General features: G+C 46.8%; 13 non-coding genes across 13 annotated transcripts; all 13 read right to left on the reverse strand.

The window, feature by feature from the left end:
* Positions 1 to 201: 201 nt before the first annotated feature.
* On the reverse strand, positions 202 to 274 carry TRNAK-UUU (transfer RNA lysine (anticodon UUU)). Its single transcript has one exon. It is a non-coding gene; the product is annotated as a tRNA-Lys (tRNA).
* Positions 275 to 901: 627 nt separating this feature from the next.
* LOC149447371 (U4 spliceosomal RNA) lies at positions 902 to 1,042 on the reverse strand. The gene has a single exon (XR_016306151.1). It is a non-coding gene; the product is annotated as a U4 spliceosomal RNA (small nuclear RNA).
* Positions 1,043 to 2,292: 1,250 nt separating this feature from the next.
* Positions 2,293 to 2,433, reverse strand: LOC149447372 (U4 spliceosomal RNA). The gene has a single exon (XR_016306153.1). It is a non-coding gene; the product is annotated as a U4 spliceosomal RNA (small nuclear RNA).
* A 552-nt stretch (positions 2,434 to 2,985) lies between these two features.
* Positions 2,986 to 3,058, reverse strand: TRNAK-UUU (transfer RNA lysine (anticodon UUU)). Its single transcript has one exon. It is a non-coding gene; the product is annotated as a tRNA-Lys (tRNA).
* A 627-nt stretch (positions 3,059 to 3,685) lies between these two features.
* Positions 3,686 to 3,826, reverse strand: LOC149447374 (U4 spliceosomal RNA). Its single transcript, XR_016306154.1, has one exon. It is a non-coding gene; the product is annotated as a U4 spliceosomal RNA (small nuclear RNA).
* A 1,250-nt stretch (positions 3,827 to 5,076) lies between these two features.
* LOC149447375 (U4 spliceosomal RNA) lies at positions 5,077 to 5,217 on the reverse strand. Its single transcript, XR_016306155.1, has one exon. It is a non-coding gene; the product is annotated as a U4 spliceosomal RNA (small nuclear RNA).
* Positions 5,218 to 5,769: 552 nt separating this feature from the next.
* TRNAK-UUU (transfer RNA lysine (anticodon UUU)) lies at positions 5,770 to 5,842 on the reverse strand. Its single transcript has one exon. It is a non-coding gene; the product is annotated as a tRNA-Lys (tRNA).
* Positions 5,843 to 6,462: 620 nt separating this feature from the next.
* On the reverse strand, positions 6,463 to 6,603 carry LOC149447377 (U4 spliceosomal RNA). The gene has a single exon (XR_016306156.1). It is a non-coding gene; the product is annotated as a U4 spliceosomal RNA (small nuclear RNA).
* A 552-nt stretch (positions 6,604 to 7,155) lies between these two features.
* Positions 7,156 to 7,228, reverse strand: TRNAK-UUU (transfer RNA lysine (anticodon UUU)). Its single transcript has one exon. It is a non-coding gene; the product is annotated as a tRNA-Lys (tRNA).
* Positions 7,229 to 7,855: 627 nt separating this feature from the next.
* On the reverse strand, positions 7,856 to 7,996 carry LOC149447379 (U4 spliceosomal RNA). The gene has a single exon (XR_016306157.1). It is a non-coding gene; the product is annotated as a U4 spliceosomal RNA (small nuclear RNA).
* Positions 7,997 to 8,555: 559 nt separating this feature from the next.
* On the reverse strand, positions 8,556 to 8,628 carry TRNAK-UUU (transfer RNA lysine (anticodon UUU)). Its single transcript has one exon. It is a non-coding gene; the product is annotated as a tRNA-Lys (tRNA).
* A 627-nt stretch (positions 8,629 to 9,255) lies between these two features.
* Positions 9,256 to 9,396, reverse strand: LOC149447381 (U4 spliceosomal RNA). The gene has a single exon (XR_016306158.1). It is a non-coding gene; the product is annotated as a U4 spliceosomal RNA (small nuclear RNA).
* Positions 9,397 to 9,949: 553 nt separating this feature from the next.
* TRNAK-UUU (transfer RNA lysine (anticodon UUU)) lies at positions 9,950 to 10,022 on the reverse strand. The gene has a single exon. It is a non-coding gene; the product is annotated as a tRNA-Lys (tRNA).
* Positions 10,023 to 13,342: the final 3,320 nt, after the last annotated feature.

Genomic DNA, 13,342 nt, shown 5'->3' on the forward strand with positions numbered 1-13,342 from the left:
TGGCGTAGACCAGGCTTGTTGGGAATCAGTTGTTCAGGCAAACACCTGCAGCCACCTTTATTTCTGGGCTAGATTCACAGAGCCTTGAAAGGGGGAATTTTGCATCCCTTAGGACATTTCCTCTCTCTAGGCCAGTGAGCACTCCGGCAGATGGGCATAAAGATTACCTTATCCGCAGCTCAACAACAAGGACAAAGCTACCGCCCGAACAGGGACTTGAACCCTGGACCCTCAGATTAAAAGTCTGATGCTCTACCGACTGAGCTATCCGGGCTCTGAAACCTCCAAAACAGTCCAATCTGCTTGAAACTTCACTTTTATGGCAGAAAAAGACCATGCGCCCAAAAGAAAGAGGAGATGTGTGCCTGAATGCACAAGTATTTGGCTCACTCCGGCTGGCCAATCGTCCTCTCCCATTCCATTTTTTAGGACAGCTTGCAACCATGCAGATAGGGTCCAGTCTGGTAGAGATGGAGAACGCTGAAAGTTTCTGGCTTAGTGTAACTTATAGGTCAATGCTCTTTCACTGGAAACAAGGGCCTTGCAAAAAACACACCGGCCAAACTGGTTCCTTAACCCTGGACCAACACGCTTCCAGTATTCTTCCTAATTGACTGGGTTACAAATAAAGAAAGTTCACCTTTAGCCTCATGATGCCAGGTCTAGCAGAGAAAAAGCAAGGAAAAATTGAATGAGGTAGAGTCCACTCTGGATTAAAGGCAAGTGGGGGGGAACGAGCATGACGTGGCAATCACATATTGTTCTACTCAGCAGGCTGCGTGATGACACAAAAGATCTCTATAGTGTCCCCGGCCCCGTGACCCGCTTCCTCAACTCTAACACATCTCAGTCTGCATCTTAGAAGCCATTGCTTTTCTGCTGTTTCAAACATATTGCTCAGTCTCCTGAGAGACTCTCAAAAATTGCCAGTGCTGACTGTATTTCAAGTCATCACAGCGGGGTATTGGGATTAGTTTTCAATTAGCAATAATCACGCCTCAGGTGGACCTCATTGGCTATGATACTGCCACTGCGCAAAGCTAACCAAATCAGTGTCTGCCAATTTCTGCCCATCCTTGGAGGAGGTATTGACATTGAGGTGAGACACAAAAGTGTCATCCAGTGGGCCGCTGAGCATTCTGGGACTTGGCATGCTAATATGACAGAGAAGACGCCTAAGCTGGCATTGTTTGCATTTGAAAGGACTAAGGAGAATGTCAAGTTTTGGGCCTAGATGTCAAATGGCTTTCTCCCACAGCAGTTCTCAAAGGCCACTGAATGCATATGGTCCGACGGCTGCACTGTTGGGGAAAAAAAAGCCAAGGTGGAAAGCTTTGGGCCCGTCGTTGAAAGCTTTGTGGATAACAAGCCTGAACTGGAGTCCAGGAAAGCTGGCGTAGACCAGGCTTGTTGGGAATCAGTTGTTCAGGCAAACACCTGCAGCCACCTTTATTTCTGGGCTAGATTCACAGAGCCTTGAAAGGGGGAATTTTGCATCCCTTAGGACATTTCCTCTCTCTAGGCCAGTGAGCACTCCGGCAGATGGGCATAAAGATTACCTTATCCGCAGCTCAACAACAAGGACAAAGCTACCGCCCGAACAGGGACTTGAACCCTCAGATTAAAAGTCTGATGCTCTACCGACTGAGCTATCCGGGCTCTGAAAGCTCCACCTCCAAAACAGTCCAATCTGCTTGAAACTTCACTTTTATGGCAGAAAAAGACCATGCGCCCAAAAGAAAGAGGAGATGTGTGCCTGAATGCACAAGTATTTGGCTCACTCCGGCTGGCCAATCGTCCTCTCCCATTCCATTTTTTAGGACAGCTTGCAACCATGCAGATAGGGTCCAGTCTGGTAGAGATGGAGAACGCTGAAAGTTTCTGGCTTAGTGTAACTTATAGGTCAATGCTCTTTCACTGGAAACAAGGGCCTTGCAAAAAACACACCGGCCAAACTGGTTCCTTAACCCTGGACCAACACGCTTCCAGTATTCTTCCTAATTGACTGGGTTACAGATAAAGAAAGTTCACCTTTAGCCTCATGATGCCAGGTCTAGCAGAGAAAAAGCAAGGAAAAATTGAATGAGGTAGAGTCCACTCTGGATTAAAGGCAAGTGGGGGGGAACGAGCATGACGTGGCAATCACATATTGTTCTACTCAGCAGGCTGCGTGATGACACAAAAGATCTCTATAGTGTCCCCGGCCCCGTGACCCGCTTCCTCAACTCTAACACATCTCAGTCTGCATCTTAGAAGCCATTGCTTTTCTGCTGTTTCAAACATATTGCTCAGTCTCCTGAGAGACTCTCAAAAATTGCCAGTGCTGACTGTATTTCAAGTCATCACAGCGGGGTATTGGGATTAGTTTTCAATTAGCAATAATCACGCCTCAGGTGGACCTCATTGGCTATGATACTGCCACTGCGCAAAGCTAGCCAAATCAGTGTCTGCCAATTTCTGCCCATCCTTGGAGGAGGTATTGACATTGAGGTGAGACACAAAAGTGTCATCCAGTGGGCCGCTGAGCATTCTGGGACTTGGCATGCTAATGTGACAGAGAAGACGCCTAAGCTGGCATTGTTTGCATTTGAAAGGACTAAGGAGAATGTCAAGTTTTGGGGCCTAGATGTCAAATGGCTTTCTCCCACAGCAGTTCTCAAAGGCCACTGAATGCATATGGTCCGACGGCTGCACTGTTGGGGAAAAAAAAGCCAAGGTGGAAAGCTTTGGGCCCGTCGTTGAAAGCTTTGTGGATAACAAGCCTGAACTGGAGTCCAGGAAAGCTGGCGTAGACCAGGCTTGTTGGGAATCAGTTGTTCAGGCAAACACCTGCAGCCACCTTTATTTCTGGGCTAGATTCACAGAGCCTTGAAAGGGGGAATTTTGCATCCCTTAGGACATTTCCTCTCTCTAGGCCAGTGAGCACTCCGGCAGATGGGCATAAAGATTACCTTATCCGCAGCTCAACAACAAGGACAAAGCTACCGCCCGAACAGGGACTTGAACCCTGGACCCTCAGATTAAAAGTCTGATGCTCTACCGACTGAGCTATCCGGGCTCTGAAACCTCCAAAACAGTCCAATCTGCTTGAAACTTCACTTTTATGGCAGAAAAAGACCATTCGGCCAAAAGAAAGAGGAGATGTGTGCCTGAATGCACAAGTATTTGGCTCACTCCGGCTGGCCAATCGTCCTCTCCCATTCCATTTTTTAGGACAGCTTGCAACCATGCAGATAGGGTCCAGTCTGGTAGAGATGGAGAACGCTGAAAGTTTCTGGCTTAGTGTAACTTATAGGTCAATGCTCTTTCACTGGAAACAAGGGCCTTGCAAAAAACACACCGGCCAAACTGGTTCCTTAACCCTGGACCAACACGCTTCCAGTATTCTTCCTAATTGACTGGGTTACAAATAAAGAAAGTTCACCTTTAGCCTCATGATGCCAGGTCTAGCAGAGAAAAAGCAAGGAAAAATTGAATGAGGTAGAGTCCACTCTGGATTAAAGGCAAGTGGGGGGGAACGAGCATGACGTGGCAATCACATATTGTTCTACTCAGCAGGCTGCGTGATGACACAAAAGATCTCTATAGTGTCCCCGGCCCCGTGACCCGCTTCCTCAACTCTAACACATCTCAGTCTGCATCTTAGAAGCCATTGCTTTTCTGCTGTTTCAAACATATTGCTCAGTCTCCTGAGAGACTCTCAAAAATTGCCAGTGCTGACTGTATTTCAAGTCATCACAGCGGGGTATTGGGATTAGTTTTCAATTAGCAATAATCACGCCTCAGGTGGACCTCATTGGCTATGATACTGCCACTGCGCAAAGCTAACCAAATCAGTGTCTGCCAATTTCTGCCCATCCTTGGAGGAGGTATTGACATTGAGGTGAGACACAAAAGTGTCATCCAGTGGGCCGCTGAGCATTCTGGGACTTGGCATGCTAATATGACAGAGAAGACGCCTAAGCTGGCATTGTTTGCATTTGAAAGGACTAAGGAGAATGTCAAGTTTTGGGCCTAGATGTCAAATGGCTTTCTCCCACAGCAGTTCTCAAAGGCCACTGAATGCATATGGTCCGACGGCTGCACTGTTGGGGAAAAAAAAGCCAAGGTGGAAAGCTTTGGGCCCGTCGTTGAAAGCTTTGTGGATAACAAGCCTGAACTGGAGTCCAGGAAAGCTGGCGTAGACCAGGCTTGTTGGGAATCAGTTGTTCAGGCAAACACCTGCAGCCACCTTTATTTCTGGGCTAGATTCACAGAGCCTTGAAAGGGGGAATTTTGCATCCCTTAGGACATTTCCTCTCTCTAGGCCAGTGAGCACTCCGGCAGATGGGCATAAAGATTACCTTATCCGCAGCTCAACAACAAGGACAAAGCTACCGCCCGAACAGGGACTTGAACCCTCAGATTAAAAGTCTGATGCTCTACCGACTGAGCTATCCGGGCTCTGAAAGCTCCACCTCCAAAACAGTCCAATCTGCTTGAAACTTCACTTTTATGGCAGAAAAAGACCATGCGCCCAAAAGAAAGAGGAGATGTGTGCCTGAATGCACAAGTATTTGGCTCACTCCGGCTGGCCAATCGTCCTCTCCCATTCCATTTTTTAGGACAGCTTGCAACCATGCAGATAGGGTCCAGTCTGGTAGAGATGGAGAACGCTGAAAGTTTCTGGCTTAGTGTAACTTATAGGTCAATGCTCTTTCACTGGAAACAAGGGCCTTGCAAAAAACACACCGGCCAAACTGGTTCCTTAACCCTGGACCAACACGCTTCCAGTATTCTTCCTAATTGACTGGGTTACAGATAAAGAAAGTTCACCTTTAGCCTCATGATGCCAGGTCTAGCAGAGAAAAAGCAAGGAAAAATTGAATGAGGTAGAGTCCACTCTGGATTAAAGGCAAGTGGGGGGGAACGAGCATGACGTGGCAATCACATATTGTTCTACTCAGCAGGCTGCGTGATGACACAAAAGATCTCTATAGTGTCCCCGGCCCCGTGACCCGCTTCCTCAACTCTAACACATCTCAGTCTGCATCTTAGAAGCCATTGCTTTTCTGCTGTTTCAAACATATTGCTCAGTCTCCTGAGAGACTCTCAAAAATTGCCAGTGCTGACTGTATTTCAAGTCATCACAGCGGGGTATTGGGATTAGTTTTCAATTAGCAATAATCACGCCTCAGGTGGACCTCATTGGCTATGATACTGCCACTGCGCAAAGCTAACCAAATCAGTGTCTGCCAATTTCTGCCCATCCTTGGAGGAGGTATTGACATTGAGGTGACACACAAAAGTGTCATCCAGTGGGCCGCTGAGCATTCTGGGACTTGGCATGCTAATGTGACAGAGAAGACGCCTAAGCTGGCATTGTTTGCATTTGAAAGGACTAAGGAGAATGTCAAGTTTTGGGGCCTAGATGTCAAATGGCTTTCTCCCACAGCAGTTCTCAAAGGCCACTGAATGCATATGGTCCGACGGCTGCACTGTTGGGGAAAAAAAAGCCAAGGTGGAAAGCTTTGGGCCCGTCGTTGAAAGCTTTGTGGATAATAAGCCTGAACTGGAGTCCAGGAAAGCTGGCGTAGACCAGGCTTGTTGGGAATCAGTTGTTCAGGCAAACACCTGCAGCCACCTTTATTTCTGGGCTAGATTCACAGAGCCTTGAAAGGGGGAATTTTGCATCCCTTAGGACATTTCCTCTCTCTAGGCCAGTGAGCACTCCGGCAGATGGGCATAAAGATTACCTTATCCTCAGCTCAACAACAAGGACAAAGCTACCGCCCGAACAGGGACTTGAACCCTGGACCCTCAGATTAAAAGTCTGATGCTCTACCAACTGAGCTATCCGGGCTCTGAAACCTCCAAGACAGTCCAATCTGCTTGAAACTTCACTTTTATGGCAGAAAAAGACCGTTCGGCCAAAAGAAAGAGGAGATGTGTGCCTGAATGCACAAGTATTTGGCTCACTCCGGCTGGCCAATCGTCCTCTCCCATTCCATTTTTTAGGACAGCTTGCAACCATGCAGATAGGGTCCAGTCTGGTAGAGATGGAGAACGCTGAAAGTTTCTGGCTTAGTGTAACTTATAGGTCAATGCTCTTTCACTGGAAACAAGGGCCTTGCAAAAAACACACCGGCCAAACTGGTTCCTTAACCCTGGACCAACACGCTTCCAGTATTCTTCCTAATTGACTGGGTTACAAATAAAGAAAGTTCACCTTTAGCCTCATGATGCCAGGTCTAGCAGAGAAAAAGCAAGGAAAAATTTAATGAGGTAGAGTCCACTCTGGATTAAAGGCAAGTGGGGGGGAACGAGCATGACGTGGCAATCACATATTGTTCTACTCAGCAGGCTGCGTGATGACACAAAAGATCTCTATAGTGTCCCCGGCCCCGTTTCCTCAACTCTAACACATCTCAGTCTGCATCTTAGAAGCCATTGCTTTTCTGCTGTTTCAAACATATTGCTCAGTCTCCTGAGAGACTCTCAAAAATTGCCAGTGCTGACTGTATTTCAAGTCATCACAGCGGGGTATTGGGATTAGTTTTCAATTAGCAATAATCACGCCTCAGGTGGACCTCATTGGCTATGATACTGCCACTGCGCAAAGCTAACCAAATCAGTGTCTGCCAATTTCTGCCCATCCTTGGAGGAGGTATTGACATTGAGGTGAGACACAAAAGTGTCATCCAGTGGGCCGCTGAGCATTCTGGGACTTGGCATGCTAATGTGACAGAGAAGACGCCTAAGCTGGCATTGTTTGCATTTGAAAGGACTAAGGAGAATGTCAAGTTTTGGGGCCTAGATGTCAAATGGCTTTCTCCCACAGCAGTTCTCAAAGGCCACTGAATGCATATGGTCCGACGGCTGCACTGTTGGGGAAAAAAAAGCCAAGGTGGAAAGCTTTGGGCCCGTCGTTGAAAGCTTTGTGGATAACAAGCCTGAACTGGAGTCCAGGAAAGCTGGCGTAGACCAGGCTTGTTGGGAATCAGTTGTTCAGGCAAACACCTGCAGCCACCTTTATTTCTGGGCTAGATTCACAGAGCCTTGAAAGGGGGAATTTTGCATCCCTTAGGACATTTCCTCTCTCTAGGCCAGTGAGCACTCCGGCAGATGGGCATAAAGATTACCTTATCCGCAGCTCAACAACAAGGACAAAGCTACCGCCCGAACAGGGACTTGAACCCTGGACCCTCAGATTAAAAGTCTGATGCTCTACCGACTGAGCTATCCGGGCTCTGAAACCTCCAAAACAGTCCAATCTGCTTGAAACTTCACTTTTATGGCAGAAAAAGACCATTCGGCCAAAAGAAAGAGGAGATGTGTGCCTGAATGCACAAGTATTTGGCTCACTCCGGCTGGCCAATCGTCCTCTCCCATTCCATTTTTTAGGACAGCTTGCAACCATGCAGATAGGGTCCAGTCTGGTAGAGATGGAGAACGCTGAAAGTTTCTGGCTTAGTGTAACTTATAGGTCAATGCTCTTTCACTGGAAACAAGGGCCTTGCAAAAAACACACCGGCCAAACTGGTTCCTTAACCCTGGACCAACACGCTTCCAGTATTCTTCCTAATTGACTGGGTTACAAATAAAGAAAGTTCACCTTTAGCCTCATGATGCCAGGTCTAGCAGAGAAAAAGCAAGGAAAAATTGAATGAGGTAGAGTCCACTCTGGATTAAAGGCAAGTGGGGGGGAACGAGCATGACGTGGCAATCACATATTGTTCTACTCAGCAGGCTGCGTGATGACACAAAAGATCTCTATAGTGTCCCCGGCCCCGTGACCCGCTTCCTCAACTCTAACACATCTCAGTCTGCATCTTAGAAGCCATTGCTTTTCTGCTGTTTCAAACATATTGCTCAGTCTCCTGAGAGACTCTCAAAAATTGCCAGTGCTGACTGTATTTCAAGTCATCACAGCGGGGTATTGGGATTAGTTTTCAATTAGCAATAATCACGCCTCAGGTGGACCTCATTGGCTATGATACTGCCACTGCGCAAAGCTAACCAAATCAGTGTCTGCCAATTTCTGCCCATCCTTGGAGGAGGTATTGACATTGAGGTGAGACACAAAAGTGTCATCCAGTGGGCCGCTGAGCATTCTGGGACTTGGCATGCTAATGTGACAGAGAAGACGCCTAAGCTGGCATTGTTTGCATTTGAAAGGACTAAGGAGAATGTCAAGTTTTGGGGCCTAGATGTCAAATGTCAAATGGCTTTCTCCCACAGCAGTTCTCAAAGGCCACTGAATGCATATGGTCCGACGGCTGCACTGTTGGGGAAAAAAAAGCCAAGGTGGAAAGCTTTGGGCCCGTCGTTGAAAGCTTTGTGGATAACAAGCCTGAACTGGAGTCCAGGAAAGCTGGCGTAGACCAGGCTTGTTGGGAATCAGTTGTTCAGGCAAACACCTGCAGCCACCTTTATTTCTGGGCTAGATTCACAGAGCCTTGAAAGGGGGAATTTTGCATCCCTTAGGACATTTCCTCTCTCTAGGCCAGTGAGCACTCCGGCAGATGGGCATAAAGATTACCTTATCCGCAGCTCAACAACAAGGACAAAGCTACCGCCCGAACAGGGACTTGAACCCTGGACCCTCAGATTAAAAGTCTGATGCTCTACCGACTGAGCTATCCGGGCTCTGAAACCTCCAAAACAGTCCAATCTGCTTGAAACTTCACTTTTATGGCAGAAAAAGACCATTCAGCCAAAAGAAAGAGGAGATGTGTGCCTGAATGCACAAGTATTTGGCTCACTCCGGCTGGCCAATCGTCCTCTCCCATTCCATTTTTTAGGACAGCTTGCAACCATGCAGATAGGGTCCAGTCTGGTAGAGATGGAGAACGCTGAAAGTTTCTGGCTTAGTGTAACTTATAGGTCAATGCTCTTTCACTGGAAACAAGGGCCTTGCAAAAAACACACCGGCCAAACTGGTTCCTTAACCCTGGACCAACACGCTTCCAGTATTCTTCCTAATTGACTGGGTTACAAATAAAGAAAGTTCACCTTTAGCCTCATGATGCCAGGTCTAGCAGAGAAAAAGCAAGGAAAAATTGAATGAGGTAGAGTCCACTCTGGATTAAAGGCAAGTGGGGGGGAACGAGCATGACGTGGCAATCACATATTGTTCTACTCAGCAGGCTGTGTGATGACACAAAAGATCTCTATAGTGTCCCCGGCCCCGTGACCCGCTTCCTCAACTCTAACACATCTCAGTCTGCATCTTAGAAGCCATTGCTTTTCTGCTGTTTCAAACATATTGCTCAGTCTCCTGAGAGACTCTCAAAAATTGCCAGTGCTGACTGTATTTCAAGTCATCACAGCGGGGTATTGGGATTAGTTTTCAATTAGCAATAATCACGCCTCAGGTGGACCTCATTGGCTATGATACTGCCACTGCGCAAAGCTAACCAAATCAGTGTCTGCCAATTTCTGCCCATCCTTGGAGGAGGTATTGACATTGAGGTGACACACAAAAGTGTCATCCAGTGGGCCGCTGAGCATTCTGGGACTTGGCATGCTAATGTGACAGAGAAGACGCCTAAGCTGGCATTGTTTGCATTTGAAAGGACTAAGGAGAATGTCAAGTTTTGGGGCCTAGATGTCAAATGGATTTCTCCCACAGCAGTTCTCAAAGGCCACTGAATGCATATGGTCCGACGGCTGCACTGTTGAGAAAAAAAAAAGCCAAGGTGGAAAGCTTTGGGCCCGTCGTTGAAAGCTTTGTGGATAACAAGCCTGAACTGGAGTCCAGGAAAGCTGGCGTAGACCAGGCTTGTTGGGAATCAGTTGTTCAGGCAAACACCTGCAGCCACCTTTATTTCTGGGCTAGATTCACAGAGCCTTGAAAGGGGGAATTTTGCATCCCTTAGGACATTTCCTCTCTCTAGGCCAGTGAGCACTCCGGCAGATGGGCATAAAGATTACCTTATCCGCAGCTCAACAACAAGGACAAAGCTACCGCCCGAACAGGGACTTGAACCCTGGACCCTCAGATTAAAAGTCTGATGCTCTACCGACTGAGCTATCCGGGCTCTGAAAGCTCCTCCTCCAAAACAGTCCAATCTGCTTGAAACTTCACTTTTATGGCAGAAAAAGACCATTCGGCCAAAAGAAAGAGGAGATGTGTGCCTGAATGCACAAGTATTTGGCTCACTCCGGCTGGCCAATCGTCCTCTCCCATTCCATTTTTTAGGACAGCTTGCAACCATGCAGATAGGGTCCAGTCTGGTAGAGATGGAGAACGCTGAAAGTTTCTGGCTTAGTGTAACTTATAGGTCAATGCTCTTTCACTGGAAACAAGGGCCTTGCAAAAAACACACCGGCCAAACTGGTTCCTTAACCCTGGACCAACACGCTTCCAGTACTCTTCCTAATTGACTGGGTTACAAATAAAGAAAGTTTACCTTTAGCCTCATGATGCCAGGTCTAGCAGAGAAAAAGCAAGGAAAAATTTAATGAGGTAGAGTCCACTCTGGATTAAAGGCAAGTGGGGGGGAACGAGCATGACGTGGCAATCACATATTGTTCTACTCAGCAGGCTGCGTGATGACACAAAAGATCTCTATAGTGTCCCCGGCCCCGTGACCCGCTTCCTCAACTCTAACACATCTCAGTCTGCATCTTAGAAGCCATTGCTTTTCTGCTGTTTCAAACATATTGCTCAGTCTCCTGAGAGACTCTCAAAAATTGCCAGTGCTGACTGTATTTTACATATGTATGGTACATTGACATCAGTCCCTAACCCTCAAGGGGTGTACAATCTAAGGTCTCTAGCTCACATTCATACATCCACATACTAGGGCCAATTTAGACAGGAACCAATTAACCTACTAGTGCGTCTTGGATGGTAGGAGGAAACTGGACTACCTGGAGAAAACCCACGCAAGGACAGGGAGAACATGCAAACTCCAGGCAGGGGGTGCCATGGTTGGGATTCAAACCAACGACCCTAGTACTGCCAGGCGGAAGTGCTAGCCATTTAGCCAGTGTGCTTCCCATATGCTAGTAATGGTGGCGATCAGTGACTTATAGCAGGACTGCAGCTGGTATTCTGACACTGGAGGGAACGAACTATCTGCCAATGACACTAATACAGTGATCAGTACTAATAAAAAGCATGTACTAATGACACTGGGCAGGAAGGGGTTAACATCTGGGACGATCAAAGGGTTAATTGTGCGCTGTTTTACTATTTTGTCTGTGTGTGCTTTACTGTGTAAGCACGCTGCTTTGTATTGCTCTGCAAAGCAGCGTGCTGGTGCTGACAGGGGAAAGATCTGTATTGTGTACATACACACCTCTCTTCTGTCAGTGTTCCTTGGCAATCACTGGGTGCCAGCGGGGAATCTCCGGCTGGGACCCGGTAATGGTCACCTGTAGCCTCCAACTGAGGCACAGGTAGGGCGGTACGCAAGCGCGCCCCTTACCCAGAAATACAAAATCATGTTTATATACGTGATTTTGCACAGCCCTGGTCAGGAAGTGGTTAAATTAGAAAAATATATTCCAGGGTCATTAAAAATGTCAAAGTTTTACAGTTTTTCTTCTTTAGTAGGTATGAGCCAACCAATCAATTCAAACGTTGGCTGTTTCTTGCATTCGGATGAACGCCCATACTACTGTCTGTTCGGCCCCTTGTATGACGGGAGCTGGAAATCATATATAGAAGCAGTATTTCTACTACTTCTATGTAGGACAGCTTACCACTGTCACTAGTTCTTACGTAGCACCTGTACCCTGAGGACACCATACTGTACATATATACAGACCAGTCTGTACCCTGAGGACACCATACTGTACATATATACAGACCAGTCTGTACCCTGAGGACACCATACTGTACATATATACAGACCAGTCTGTACCCTGAGGACACCATACTGTACATATATACAGACTAGTCTGTACCCTGAGGACACCATACTGTACATATATACAGACCAGTCTGTACCCTGAGGACACCATACTGTACATATATACAGACCAGTCTGTACCCAGAGGACACCATACTGTACATATATACAGACCAGTCTGTACCCTGAGGACACCATACTGTACATATATACAGACTAGTCTGTACCCTGAGGACACCATACTGTACATATATACAGACCAGTCTGTACCCTGAGGACACCATACTGTACATATATACAGACCAGTCTGTACCCAGAGGACACCATACTGTACATATATACAGACCAGTCTGTACCCTGAGGACACCATACTGTACATATATACAGACCAGTCTGTACCCTGATGACACCAGACTGTATACTATATACAGATCAGTCTGTACCCTGAGGACACCATACTGTACATATATACAGACCAGTCTGTACCCTGAGGACACCATACTGTACATATATACAGGCCAGTCTGTACCCTGAGGACACCATACTGTACATATATACAGACCAGTCTGTACCCTGAGGACACCATACTGTACATATATACAGACCAGTCTGTACCCTGAGGACACCATACTGTACATATATACAGACCAGTCTGTACCCTGATGACACCAGACTGTATACTATATACAGATCAGTCTGTACCCTGCTACTGTACTGTACATTATATACAGACCAGTGTTTATACCATACAGTATAGTGTTAGGGGGGGTGACACCATGTTTTACAGCACCAGGTGACACCAACCATAGTGATGCCACTGGCACTCCTCAGAGCCCACCTCCCCTTCCCTCCTTTAGCCCACTGACAGTCCTCCTCAGACTGACACCAGCAATGCAGCGGTAGTTTTTCCCCACTAACACTGACGCAGCACCATTGTTTTTCTTAGCAACACCACTGACACAGGGACATTTTTCCTTCTAGTGACACCACCGACACCAGGATTTTTCTTTTCTTTCCCCATATTTGTGCACTGATTTTAAACCCTTCAGCTTGCTGCAGCGTGCAACAACTATTGACACTATCTTTGCCCATGCCATTCACATTACAGTATATACAGAGTGCTCCTCACGCCGCTAGTAGCCCAACTCCCCTGGGGGGGCGCAGTTTGAAATCTGTGCCCTGGGTGCTGAATGACCTTGCCCCAGCACTGACTAGAATGCACACATTCACCACACATTCATACCAAATGTCTACAGGATGTGCATGAACCAAATTAAGGGAAATGTATTTTTATAAAAAATAAGGAATATTTTATAAATATTTATTTCTACTTTAACTTTCCATCATTTACTAAAAATTTAAATATCATGATCTCTTATTAGATTATCTGATTTTCAAAGAGGAGGATCTTATATTACTTTTGATATGCTGCAAGTACTTTTTGAGTTTCCGCTTCGCGAGTATCATCGTTATCGACAGATTAGACATTTTTTTCAGTC

The sequence above is a fragment of the Staurois parvus genome, unplaced genomic scaffold, assembly GCF_062004578.1.
Source record: "Staurois parvus isolate SC_StPar_1 unplaced genomic scaffold, SC_StPar_1.0 ptg000689l, whole genome shotgun sequence".
Taxonomy (NCBI): Eukaryota; Metazoa; Chordata; class Amphibia; order Anura; family Ranidae; genus Staurois; species Staurois parvus.